The following is a 12,011-nucleotide window of genomic DNA, read 5'->3' as shown; positions in this document are numbered from 1 at the left end:
GAAAGATACTCGTAAAGATATATTTCTTTTCAAATTACGCACTCAAATTTAAGTGCACAATCACTCTCAATTTCAAAAACAGTTAGGTCCAAATTAAAATGCTGCAGGGAAAGTTTTGTCTGTATGCATAATAATGTCAACAGAACTAGCAGGCAGATTGGGAAAGCAGAAAAAAGTAATTAATATGAAATTGATTAAAACCTCTACCAAAACAAGTGAGGGTAAATACAAATAATTACAAATGTTTTATTCCACCTTTGGGCATATTTATATGCTATTGGTTTCATCAGTGTTAACACAATAATAACAATAGTAATACTATAAACTTGGACAAATGTCATTAACTACAATGTAACAATCCAAGATGGATACAACACATGTTTATGCAAATGTCAATAACAACAAAAAGTTTCCTAACATATCAGTTACAAGATAAATGAATTACATAGTTCAGTGAATGACAAATAAATAATCAAACAGATAATTAACAATAAGTACATGGAACAGTAATGAAATAGTTGCACAATGTGGCATATGTATAGTTTGCATTTAACTTATTATTCATTCTCATAAGGAAAGTGAGTCATCTGTCACGTACTCAAGGAAATCTTGAGCAGAGTAAATTACTTCACTTTTCGTCAACCTTGAAACACTAGTTTTAAATTTATTTACTGGAACTGTGTAGGCATTTTCAGTTAATTTGTTGAAGTAGACAGGACCAAGATATTTGTAACAGTTGTGGCATATTAATTGTATATCCACTTCTTATGTTATATATTGGTTAGTATAAGTTGTACCATAATAAATCTACATCTCCATCTACATCTACATCCATACTCTGCAAGCCACCTGACGGTGTGTGGCGGAGGTTACCTTGAGTACCTCTATCGGTTCTCCCTTCTATTCCAGTTTCGTATTGTACATGGAAAGAAGGATTGTCGGTATGCTTCTGTGTGGGCTCTAATCTCTCTGATTTTATCCTCATGGTCTCTTCGCGAGATATACTTCGGAGGGAGGAATATACTGCTTGACTCTTCGGTGAAGGTATGTTCTTGAAACTTTAACAAAAGCCTGTACCAAGCTACTGAGCGTCTCTCCTGCAGAGTCTTCCACTGGAGTTTATCTATCATCTCCGTAACGCATCCGCGATTACTAAATGATCCTGTAACAAAGTGCACTGCTCTCTGTTGGAGCTTCTCTATCTCTTCTATCAACCCTATCTGGTACAGATCCCACACTGCTGAGCAGTATTCAAGCAGTGGGTGAACAAGTGTACTGTAACCTACTTCCTTTGTTTTCAGATTGCATTTTTCTTAGAATTCTTCCAATGAATCTCAGTCTGGCATCTGCTTTACCGACGATCAACTTTATATGATCATTCCATTTTAAATCACTCCTAATGCCTACTCCCAGATAATTTATGGAATTAACTGCTTCCAGATGCTGACCTGCTATATTGTAGCTAAATGATAAAGGATCTTTCTTTCTATGTATTCGCAGCACATTACACTTGTCTACATTGAGATTCAATTGCCATTCCCTACACCATGCATCAATTCGCTGGAGATCCTCCTGCATTTCAGTACAATTTTCCATTGTTACAACCTCTTGATACACCACAGCATCATCTGCAAAAAGCCTCAGTGAACTTCCGATGTCATCCACAAGACCATTTATGTATATTGTGAATAGCAACGGTCCCATGACACTCCCCTGCGGCGCACCTGAAATCACTCTTACTTCAGCGGACTTCTCTCCATTGAGAATGACATGCTGCATTCTGTTATCTAGGAACTCTTCAATCCAATCACACAATTGATCTGATAGTCCATATGCTCTTACTTTGTTCATTAAATGACTGTGGGGAACTGTAACAAATGTCTTGCGGAAGACAAGAAACACGGCATCTACCTGGGAACTCGTGTCTAATGCCCTCTGAGTCTCGTGCACGAATAGCACGAGCTGGGTTTCACACGACCGTATTTTTCGAAAACCATGATGATTCCTACAGAGTAGATTTCTAGTCTCCAGAAAAGTCATTATACTCGAACATAATATGTGTTCCAAAATTCTACAATTGATCGACGTTAGAGATATAGGTCTAAAGTTTTGCACATCTGTTCGACGTCCCTTCATGAAAATGGGGATGATCTGTGCTCTCTTCCAATCCTTTGGAATGCAACGCTTTTCTAGAGACCTACGGTACACCACTGCAAGAAGCGGGGCAAGTTCCTTCGCATACTCTGTGTAAAATCGAACTGGTATCCCATCAGGTCCAGCGACCTTTCCTCTTTTGAGCGATTTTAATTGGTTCTCTATCCCTTTGTCGTCTATTTCGATATCTACCATTTTGCCATCTGTGCGGCAATCTAGAGAAGGAACTGCAATGCAGTCTTCCTTCCTCTGTGAAACAGCTTTGGAAAAGACATTTAGTATTTTGGCCTTTAGTCTGTCATCCTCTGTTTCAGTAACATTTTGGTCACAGAGTGTCTGGACATTTTGTTTTGATCCACTTACCGCTTTGACATAAGATCAAAATTTCTTAGGATTTTCTGCAAAGTCAGTGCATAGAACTTTACTTTCGAATTCATTGAATGCCTCTCGCATAGCCCTCCTCACACATTTCGCTTCGCATAATTTTTGTTTGTCTGCAAGGCTTTGGCTATGTTTATGTTTGCTGTGAAGTTCCCTTTGCTTCCGCAGCAATTTTCTAACTTGGTTGTTGTACCACGGTGGCTCTTTTCCATCTCTTACTATCTTGCTTGGCACATACTCATCTAATGCATATTGTACAATGGTTTTGAACTGTGTCCACTGATCCTCAACACTATCTGCACTTGAGATAAAACTTTTGTGTTGAGCCGTCAGGTACTCTGTAATCTGCTTTTTGTCACTTTTGCTAAACAGAAAAATCTTCCTACCTTTTTTAATATTTCTATTTATGGCTGAAATCATTTATGCAGTAACCGCTTTATGATCGCTGATTCCCTGTTCTGCATTAACTGTTTCAAATAGTTCGGGTCTGTTTGTCACCAGAAGGTCTAATATGTTATCACCATGAGTCGGTTCTCTGTTTAACTGCTCAAAGTAGTTTTCAGACAAAGCACGTTAAAAAATTTCACTGCATTCTTTGTCCCTGCCACCCGTTATGAATGTTTGAGTCTCCCAGTCTATATCCAGCAAATTAAAATCTCCACCCAGAACTATAACATGGTGGGGAAATCTACTCGAAATTTTTTTCCAAATTATCCTTCAGGTGCTCAGCCACAACAGCTGCTGAGCCAGGGGGCCTATAGAGACATCCAATTACCATGTCTGAGCCTGCTTTAACCGTGACCATCACCCAAATTATTTCACATTTCAGATCTCCGTCAATTTCCTTCGATACTATAGCACTTCTCATCGCTATAAACACGCCTCCCCCTTCACTGTCCAGCCTGTCTCTGTGGTATACATTCCAATCTGAGTTTAGGATTTCATTACTGTTTACATCTGGTTTCAGCCAACTTTCTGTCCCTAGTACTATATGGGCATTGTGACCGTTTATTAATGAGAGCAGTTCTGGGACCTTTCTATAGACGCTACTGCAGTTTACTATTAGCACATTAATATTGTTATTCCCTGTTGCATTTTGGCTACTCCTACCTTGCTGCGGCTCAGGAGGTGTCTTGTCGGGCCTACGGAGGGAATTCTCTAACCTAAGAAACTCATGTGTGCACTCCACACGTACTCCGCTACCCTTGTAGCCGCTTCCGGCGCGTAGTGCACGCCTGAACTATTCAGGGGGACCCTACATTTCTCCACCTGATAGCAGAGGTCGAGAAATTTGCACCCCAGATCTCCGCAGAATCGTCTGAGCCTCTGGTTTAAGCCTTCTACTCAGCTCCAAACCAGAGGACCACGATCGGTTCTGGGAACGATACTACAAATAGTTAGCTCAGATTCCACCCCACGAGCGAGGCTTTCCGCCTTCACCAATTCTGCCAACCGCCTGTACGAACTGAGGATGACCTCTGAACCCAGACAGCAGGAGTCATTGGTGCTGACATGAGCAACAATTTGCAGTCGGGTGCACCCAGTGCTCTCTATCGCCACCGGCAGGGCCTCCCCCACATTTCGGATGAGGCCCCCCAGCAAGCAGACAGAGTGAACACTGGCCTTCTTCCCGACCTTTCCGCTATTTCCCTAAGGGGCTCCATCACCCGCCTAACGTTGGAGCTCCCAATAACTAATAAACCCCTCCCTCCGTGTGCCTGCTCGGACCTTGCTGAAGGAGCGGCCACATGTCCACTCACAGGCAGAGCGGGCGATGCCACATGGCCAGCCTCCACATTGACCCTCCGCCTCGTGCGCCGCGACCGTCGCTGTACCCACCACTCCCCTTGGGGAGAGGGTGGCCCAACCGCACCTGGTACCCACGAAAATGTCTCGACAGCAGGGACAGTGGGTGAAGCATGTAACACCTGGGGTGTACCATGCGATGCACCAGACTCCCCACTGCCGCCACACTCTGAGGCAGCAGCCTGAAGACGGCTGACCGCGGCCATCAACATGTTCAGCTGTTCGCGAACAGTGGCCAGCTCTTCCTGCATCCGTACACAGCAGTCACACATCCTATCCATCCTAAAAAGTCAATTTACTGTAGAGAGTTAATCAACTTTTAACTAGACTGCTAATTCTCTAAAGGCGGCTGATTGTTGACTAAACTGTGGTTGCTAGACACTTCTTGTAGAAAACAATGAAAATAGCACTACCTGTCTCTGGACTGTATTGAAAACAAACACTAGCACTACTGGGACTATGGCTGACTAAAGGGACTCTCTCTGACTGTATTCAAAACAAACACGAAATCTATGGAACACTATTACTAGCACTTGACAATTAAAGCTTCCTAAAAGCAAAAACACACAGAAGAAGAAGTGACAAGTAAGAAAAATACAGTTAATACTTAAATTAACGAAGCTTGCTGCACGGCAGACATGAAGCAGATGGCAGTTACGGTGACACTCGATCTTCAGTAATGAACAATTCCGAAGCAGATAATATGTCAGTGGAATCAAGCATTTTTGCTTCAAGTCTAGTGCCTGGAAGGCAACTAACTATATTGTGAGAATGGGTACGAGATGTAGGAGGAGCTTCTTTTGACCACTGGTTGCACTGCTTTCTTCCAAAAAAATATTTGTCAGCAGAAGGCCTAACACACACTTTTCATCTGATTCTTCACAACTACTTTCTGGCGTGAATTCAGAGGTGGAATCATGATCACTTAGTATAAATTCATCCTCATCTGCTGTGCCCTCCTCTTCAGATTGCAAAAATGCTGTTTCAGTCACTATTCTTTCCAACTCGACATCTATTAATGACTTTGATGATGCCATTCTGAAAAATAATGCACACACACATAACCTTAAAATTGATGTTATCATTGAAATTTTCCTCATTTTGGATTACTCTAAGACTTCAGTCATGTAAAACACTAATTTAGATAATGAAAAAATACTTACATTAAGACTCTGGTGGGGTATTCTGAAACCTCTTTCTCTTTATCTCACAAAATATTACCAGAAACACCACATCCAACATTCCACGTTAAATGGCATCACTTCACTGAGGCCTACCAAGAACACAGGCACCATCTGTTGTTCTGTTCACATTGCCTGGGGTCCTCCAGGACCCCACTAGAGCAGTTAAGGGTTAAATTATTGGTCACTCTAAGTGACGGTTTACAGTTGGGTGCTGACATCTTTGAATTCAGATTCTGTGGAGAGGGTCATGGGGGTGACAATAATTCAGAACTGCTCCATAATCAAGGTTTGTGAAACTCATTAATATGGTGAGGTGTCATGAACTTCCATTAAAGTTTTCTTCTCTGTCCTCTGCAACATGTGAGTGTCACACTTGTGAGAAACTCTCATACTGTTAAATCATCGCTTCCAAATGCATGTGAGTGCAGTCTGCAATTTACAAGCCCAACTTGCAGCTCAGGCATGCAGCTAATGATGGGTCAAGTGGTGAGAACCCCTCTTCTGCCACTGGTGTGCAGTCTTTTGTGGTAATTTTCAAAGTTATTGTTAGGAAGATGTATCAATCCTAGTGTTTTAAATTCTCTTTGCCCTATCGAATCACATTGATTAAAATAGTTACATAATAACGAAAGTGCTGACTTTTTTGATGATATGCACTTCATCCAATATACACAGGAAAAGATAAATCTTACAATGATACTTTATGTCTAACAAAAAAATGCTGAACTGACTCTGTGTTGGAGTGTACAACCTAACTGAATCTTGTGAGTAATATTTTGAAAAGGTTACAGCTGTTTTCCAATTCCATTATTGTATAGTTCAAGTTTGTGTTTCACTTCTAATCATACCATCATTAATAAACATTAAATATAGATGCTAATAAGGTCTCAGATGCACCTATTGCTTCTGGCAAATGAATAGTGTGCCTAAAAAGTTAAATGCCAGAGTTCACTTTCTCTGTAAAAAGTAAATATATGACACTTGTCTTTATATTTAAGTACAACACTGATGACAGCTATTTTTCTGCAACCATATTGCACTTTATCTCTCCTGAAATGAGAACATCACATAAAATGTTACCAACTAGTTAGTTCCCCAAATTTAAATACATTTATTTACACATGTCTACCTTTTACCAATCACTTAAGTCCAGATGTTATACTGGGTGCTTTTGACAGCACTCAACAATTAAATTCAACATTGATAATACTAACAAATGTTATGAGTATTTACTTTTACTTAATATGCATTTTCCATGCATGTATTTTGCAACTCTCCTGCCTCCTTTACTCAAGAACATGACACTAGAGTTTCATTCCAAATAAGAACCATATATCTGTAAAATCAAGGTCATTCTTACATTGTTAACCTCCAAATACATTCTATTCATAGTCTGATTTGGTTCAAGTGCGGTACTGTGACTAAATTTTTACACAATGTACAAACATATAAAACTCCTAATTCACAAATATTTATATCTTGTGACAAATTTTTACTTACATTTCATCAATATTAATGGTACTTCAAACCAAAATACTTTCAATTTAGTTTCTTTTTTTTTCTTCAGAGCTTCTGCTCATTGCTCTAGACTGCAAATTATAGGTGGCCTAGTAATGCCAACACAAACTGTACTCGCTTCGGCAGTACATATACTAAAATTGGAACGATATGGAGAAGATTAGCATGGCCCCTGCGCAAGGATGACACGCAAAATCGTGAAGCGTTCCACATTTTATTAACATTAGTGTCATGCAATATTTTGTGTAATGTAATATCTTGTACAGACATCTTTTATTAACCTGACATGTTCCACATCATTATGAAGTGTCGTATTCATGATCTATGGAACAAGTATTAATCTAATCTAATCTAATCTTATGCCTGTAGAATCTCATTTTGTTGGCTGTACTGAACAAATGAAGGAACACTGTGTGTTCAATACAACAATTTTTAAATTAGATATCAGTAATAGTGTTGTGCTGACATGCTACAGTGCATGTGTGCTTGCCACCCGCCATGAAAATAGCAGACCATGTGGATCAATCACAAGAAAGTGGACTGAGGTAGTGGAGTCTCTCTCCATCATGCACTGCCTTGCAGCAGCCTTGGGATTTTGCTGGAGAGTACCATGTGACAAAAAGAGCTCCCTGACGACCACTTCCCATGCTGATGCTGAATGTCTGACGATCACTCGTGCAAGTTAGTGTTATATAGTGGGTATCTTTTATATTCTGTTGTTGGGAAGACAGGACTTGCCATGAGGTGCAGTTATGGTATCCTGGACATGTACGGCTACAGAGAAGACAATATCAGTGAATCTGTACTGCACAGTTCACCTGAATAATGTTCATGGACACCTGTGCCACATGTTGCCTCATTGCAGTAGTCTATCACGAGCTTATTCATAAGTTTTGTTTTTTTGTTTTTGTTAGGTATAGTACAACTGTGTATAATTTTTGACATTTATGATTCATTTCTTGCCACTCACTAAACCTTCAGTTTTGTGAGGCTACCATGTGCTATGGGAATTCCTCCCACTGTGTCCATTTTTATCATTACATAATTTTAGTGTGTTAATTTCCCACGTTAATTTGTATGTAATTGTGTCCTATAGAAATTTCCATGTCCTGTTTGCTTTATTTTTTTACTAATGCCCATATGTACTAGTGTACTATCTACATCTACATCCATACACCGCAAGCCACCTGACCGTGTGTGATGGAGAGTACCTTGAGTACCTCTATTGGTTCTCCCTTCTAATCCAGTCTCGTATTGTTTGTGGAAAGAAGGATTGTCAGTATGCCTCTGTGTGGGCTCTAATCTTTCTGATTTTATCCTCATGGTCTCTTCGTGAGATATACATAGGAGGGAGCAATATACTGCTTGACTCCTCGGTGAAGGTATGTTCTCGAAATTTCAACAAAAGCCCGTACCAAGCTACTGAGCGTCTCTCTTGCAGAGTCTTCCACTGGAGTTTATCTATCATCTCCGTAACGCTTTCGCGATTACTAAATGATCCTGTAACAAAGCGCACTGCTCTCCGTTGGATCTTCTCTATCTCTTCTATCAACACTATCTGGAATGGATCCCACACTGCTGAGCAGTATTCAAGCAGTGGGCGAACAAGCGTACTGTAACCTACTTCCTTTGTTTTTGGATTGCATTTCCTTAGGATTCTTCCAATGAATCTCAGTCTGGAACCTGCTTTACCGACGATCAACTTTATATGATCATTCCAATTTAAATCACTTCTAATGCGCACTCCCAGATAATTTATGGTATTAACTGCTTCCAGTTGCTGACCAGCTACATTGTAGCTAAATGATAAATGATCTTTCTTTCTATGTATTCGCAGCACATTACACTTGTCTACATTGAGATTCAATTGCCATTCCCTGCACCGTGCGTCAATTCGCTGCAGATCCTCCTGCATTTCAGTACAATTTTCCATTGTTACAACCTCTTGATATACCACAGCATCATCTGCAAAAAGCCTCAGTGAACTTCCGATGTCGTCCACAAGGTCATTGTGAAGGTGAATAGCAACGGTCCTATGACACTCTCCTGTGGCACACCTGAAATCACTCTTACTTTGGAAGACTTCTCTCCATTGAGAATGACATGCTGCGTTCTGTTATCTAGGAACTTTTCAATCCAATCACACAATTGGTCTGATAGTCCATATGCTCTTACTTTGTTCATTAAATGACTGTGGGAACTGTATCGAATGCCTTGCGGAAGTCAAGAAACACCTGGGAACCCATGTCTATGACCCTCTGAGTCTCGTGGATGAATAGCACGAGCTCGGTTTCACACGATCATCATTTTCTAAACCCATGCTGATTCCTACAGAGTAGATTTCTAGTTTCCAGAAAAGTCATTATACTTGAACATAATACGTGTCCCAAAATTCTACAATTGATCGACATTAGAGATATAGGTCTATAGTTCTGCACATCTGTTTGACGTCCCTTCTTGAAAATGGGGATGATCTGTGCCCTTTTCCAATCCTTTGGAATGCTGCGCTCTTTTAGAGACCTACAGTACACCGCTGCAAGAAGGGGGGCAAGTTCCTTCGCGTACTCTGTGTAAAATCGAACTGGTATCCCATCAGGTCCATCTGACTTTCCCCTTTTAAGCGATTTTAATTGTTTCTCTATCCCTCTGTTGTCTATTTCGATATCTACCATTTTTTCATCTGTGCGACAATCTAGAGAAGGAACTACACTGCAGTCTTCCTCTGTGAAACAGCTTTGGAAGAAGACATTTAGTATTTTGGCCTTTAGTCTGTCATCCTCTGTTTCAGTAACATTTTGGTCACAGAGTGTCTGGACATTTTGTTTTGATCCACCTACCACTTTGACATAAGACCAAAATTTCTTAGGATTTTTCTGCCAAGTCAGTACATAGAACTTTACTTTCAAATTCATTGAATGCATCTCGCATGGCCCTCCTCACATTACATTTCGCTTTACATAATTTTAGTTTGTCTGCAAGGCATTGGCTATGTTTATGTTTGCTGTGAAGTTCCCTTTGCTTCCACAGCAGTTTTCTAACATGGTTGTTGTACCACGGTGGCTCTTTTCCATCTCTTACGATCTTGTAATGTGCTCTAGGTTAGTGAGAAAAAAATTTTCACAGTGTTGTGGAATAGTCAAATGGACAGAGAGAGAGAGAGATATGGATAAAACCATTCTTTTCAGGGGCCAGATCAGAGCCTCTCACTCATTGGAATGAAGTAGCTTATCTTCATGACTCACCACCCAACTTTCACTTATTAAAATAAAAGGAAGGCTTCTTGCTTTTTCTGTTCATGGTCACCATACCAGAATTTTTTCTATTTTATCCTGTTTTGAAAAAACATGGAAAGGGGATTAATAATTTTCCATCATTTTCCTTCTAGTTTTAAAATTAACAAAATGTCCCACATTTTACCTACAGTATCACAACAATATTCTGAATATTTTTATCAAGGAGGAATTTATAAAAATAAATCTCCTTCTTGTTACTTTTTCACAATTTAATTGAAAACAAAATATAATATGAAACTACAATATAATAAAAATTAATTTTCTACCTCCTGAAATTATATACAGTTGTTTAAGCATGTGTTTCTGAGTGTCCTGCAGAGTGGTTGTTTCTATTTTCTGCATAAAATTGAATCAACAACTCATCATAACATTGGAAGAACGTCATTACTGAATTACACCAAGAAAACCTGAGATGCCACATCTACAGCTGTTGTTTACAATCATCTTTGCAATATATGTATCTGAGATGAACAATCTGTCCATTGTTATGATTTTAAATTTGACCAGTTTTTCCTCAAAGTGAGTTATTTTATTATGTCAGTGGATATCTCTCCTCCTTTCGAAAATATGTGCTCACATGGCACCAAAGTATTTGGTATACAGAACCTTACTCAAACCAATTGATGAGTTATTGGGTACAGGAGGTATCTGGATTCCCACAAGTCTAAGAGATCACTACTTGTAGGAAAATACACTTCGGATGAATATGTAGTTCAACAATTGCTGCAGGTCCTTACTGGTAGATGACCGGTTGTACCAGTAAATTCCGTCCAAACAGAAAAATTCCCAACTGTTACAGTAGTAATTGGTTGGTGATTGTTCTTTTTTTAATTTTCTTGTATTTCAGCAATTTGCTTAATGCAAATAGACTCTTATTGAAAAATATAACTGCTTTTCTGACCTCACAATCGTTTTCTGTATTGGCTTTTGTACTGGGTGTTACACAAAGTGTGGGATATGTGGAAGGTTCAAAACTATGACAACTAATTTCATGTTTGAAACATTGTACACTATTAAGATAGATTTGATATTATATTAGGTGACAACAGCCTTTAACCAATTTGAAATATTTTCTGCAATGTGTCTTTCTCCACACTGGAAGCATTCAAGAAAGTACAACTTTGAACCTTCTCATCTACAAAATGTGTTGGGAGTGCATAAAAACTAGTATTATTTATAGTTGTCCACCTCTACGGCTGTCGAATTATTTTCTATTTTATCAAATAACTGGGAATAAGAGAATTTGATAACATTTTTCAAATTTTTATGCTATATCAAATGCCATAATTTAATTTAACATGGTTGGCTTTATAACATTGACAAATTTGCTTGTGAGTTGTTGGAAACAAAAATTGATTGGAGATGAGGGTGTTACAAAAGAAAATAAATTGACATCTAGTTGTGAACCAAATGACAATGGCACAGATACAGATTAATACTCACTTTGAGTTCTCGGAAGGAGAACTTCACGTGAGGGGGAGGCAGACATCTGTGAGAATGGTTGGTGAGAAACAATTTCTTGGATATCTGTAAATTATCATCAATTGACTGTGATTTTGACCAGTTTCCTGACCAATACTCTTTCAGAATTACTGTTTGATGCTTGGACTTTAAATGTCTCTTCATGTTTAACGAGGAGCCAGAAGCTGGGAGTAATGGCATTTTTCTTTATTTA

At 39.3% G+C, this 12,011-nt stretch overlaps 1 protein-coding gene and 1 non-coding gene across 2 annotated transcripts in view; both read left to right on the top strand.

Annotated features, from left to right (window-relative positions):
* LOC126248997 (uncharacterized) overlaps positions 1-12,011 on the top strand; it is a 98,609-nt gene that overhangs the window by 68,915 nt on the left and 17,683 nt on the right. The window lies entirely within an intron of this gene.
* Positions 7,154-7,260, top strand: LOC126250455 (U6 spliceosomal RNA). The gene has a single exon (XR_007545691.1). It is a non-coding gene; the product is annotated as a U6 spliceosomal RNA (small nuclear RNA).

The sequence above is a fragment of the Schistocerca nitens genome, chromosome 3, assembly GCF_023898315.1.
Source record: "Schistocerca nitens isolate TAMUIC-IGC-003100 chromosome 3, iqSchNite1.1, whole genome shotgun sequence".
NCBI classification, from domain to species: Eukaryota; Metazoa; Arthropoda; class Insecta; order Orthoptera; family Acrididae; genus Schistocerca; species Schistocerca nitens.
The sequence above is the reverse complement of the archived record's forward strand: the minus strand, read 5'-3'. Positions and strand labels throughout refer to the sequence as shown.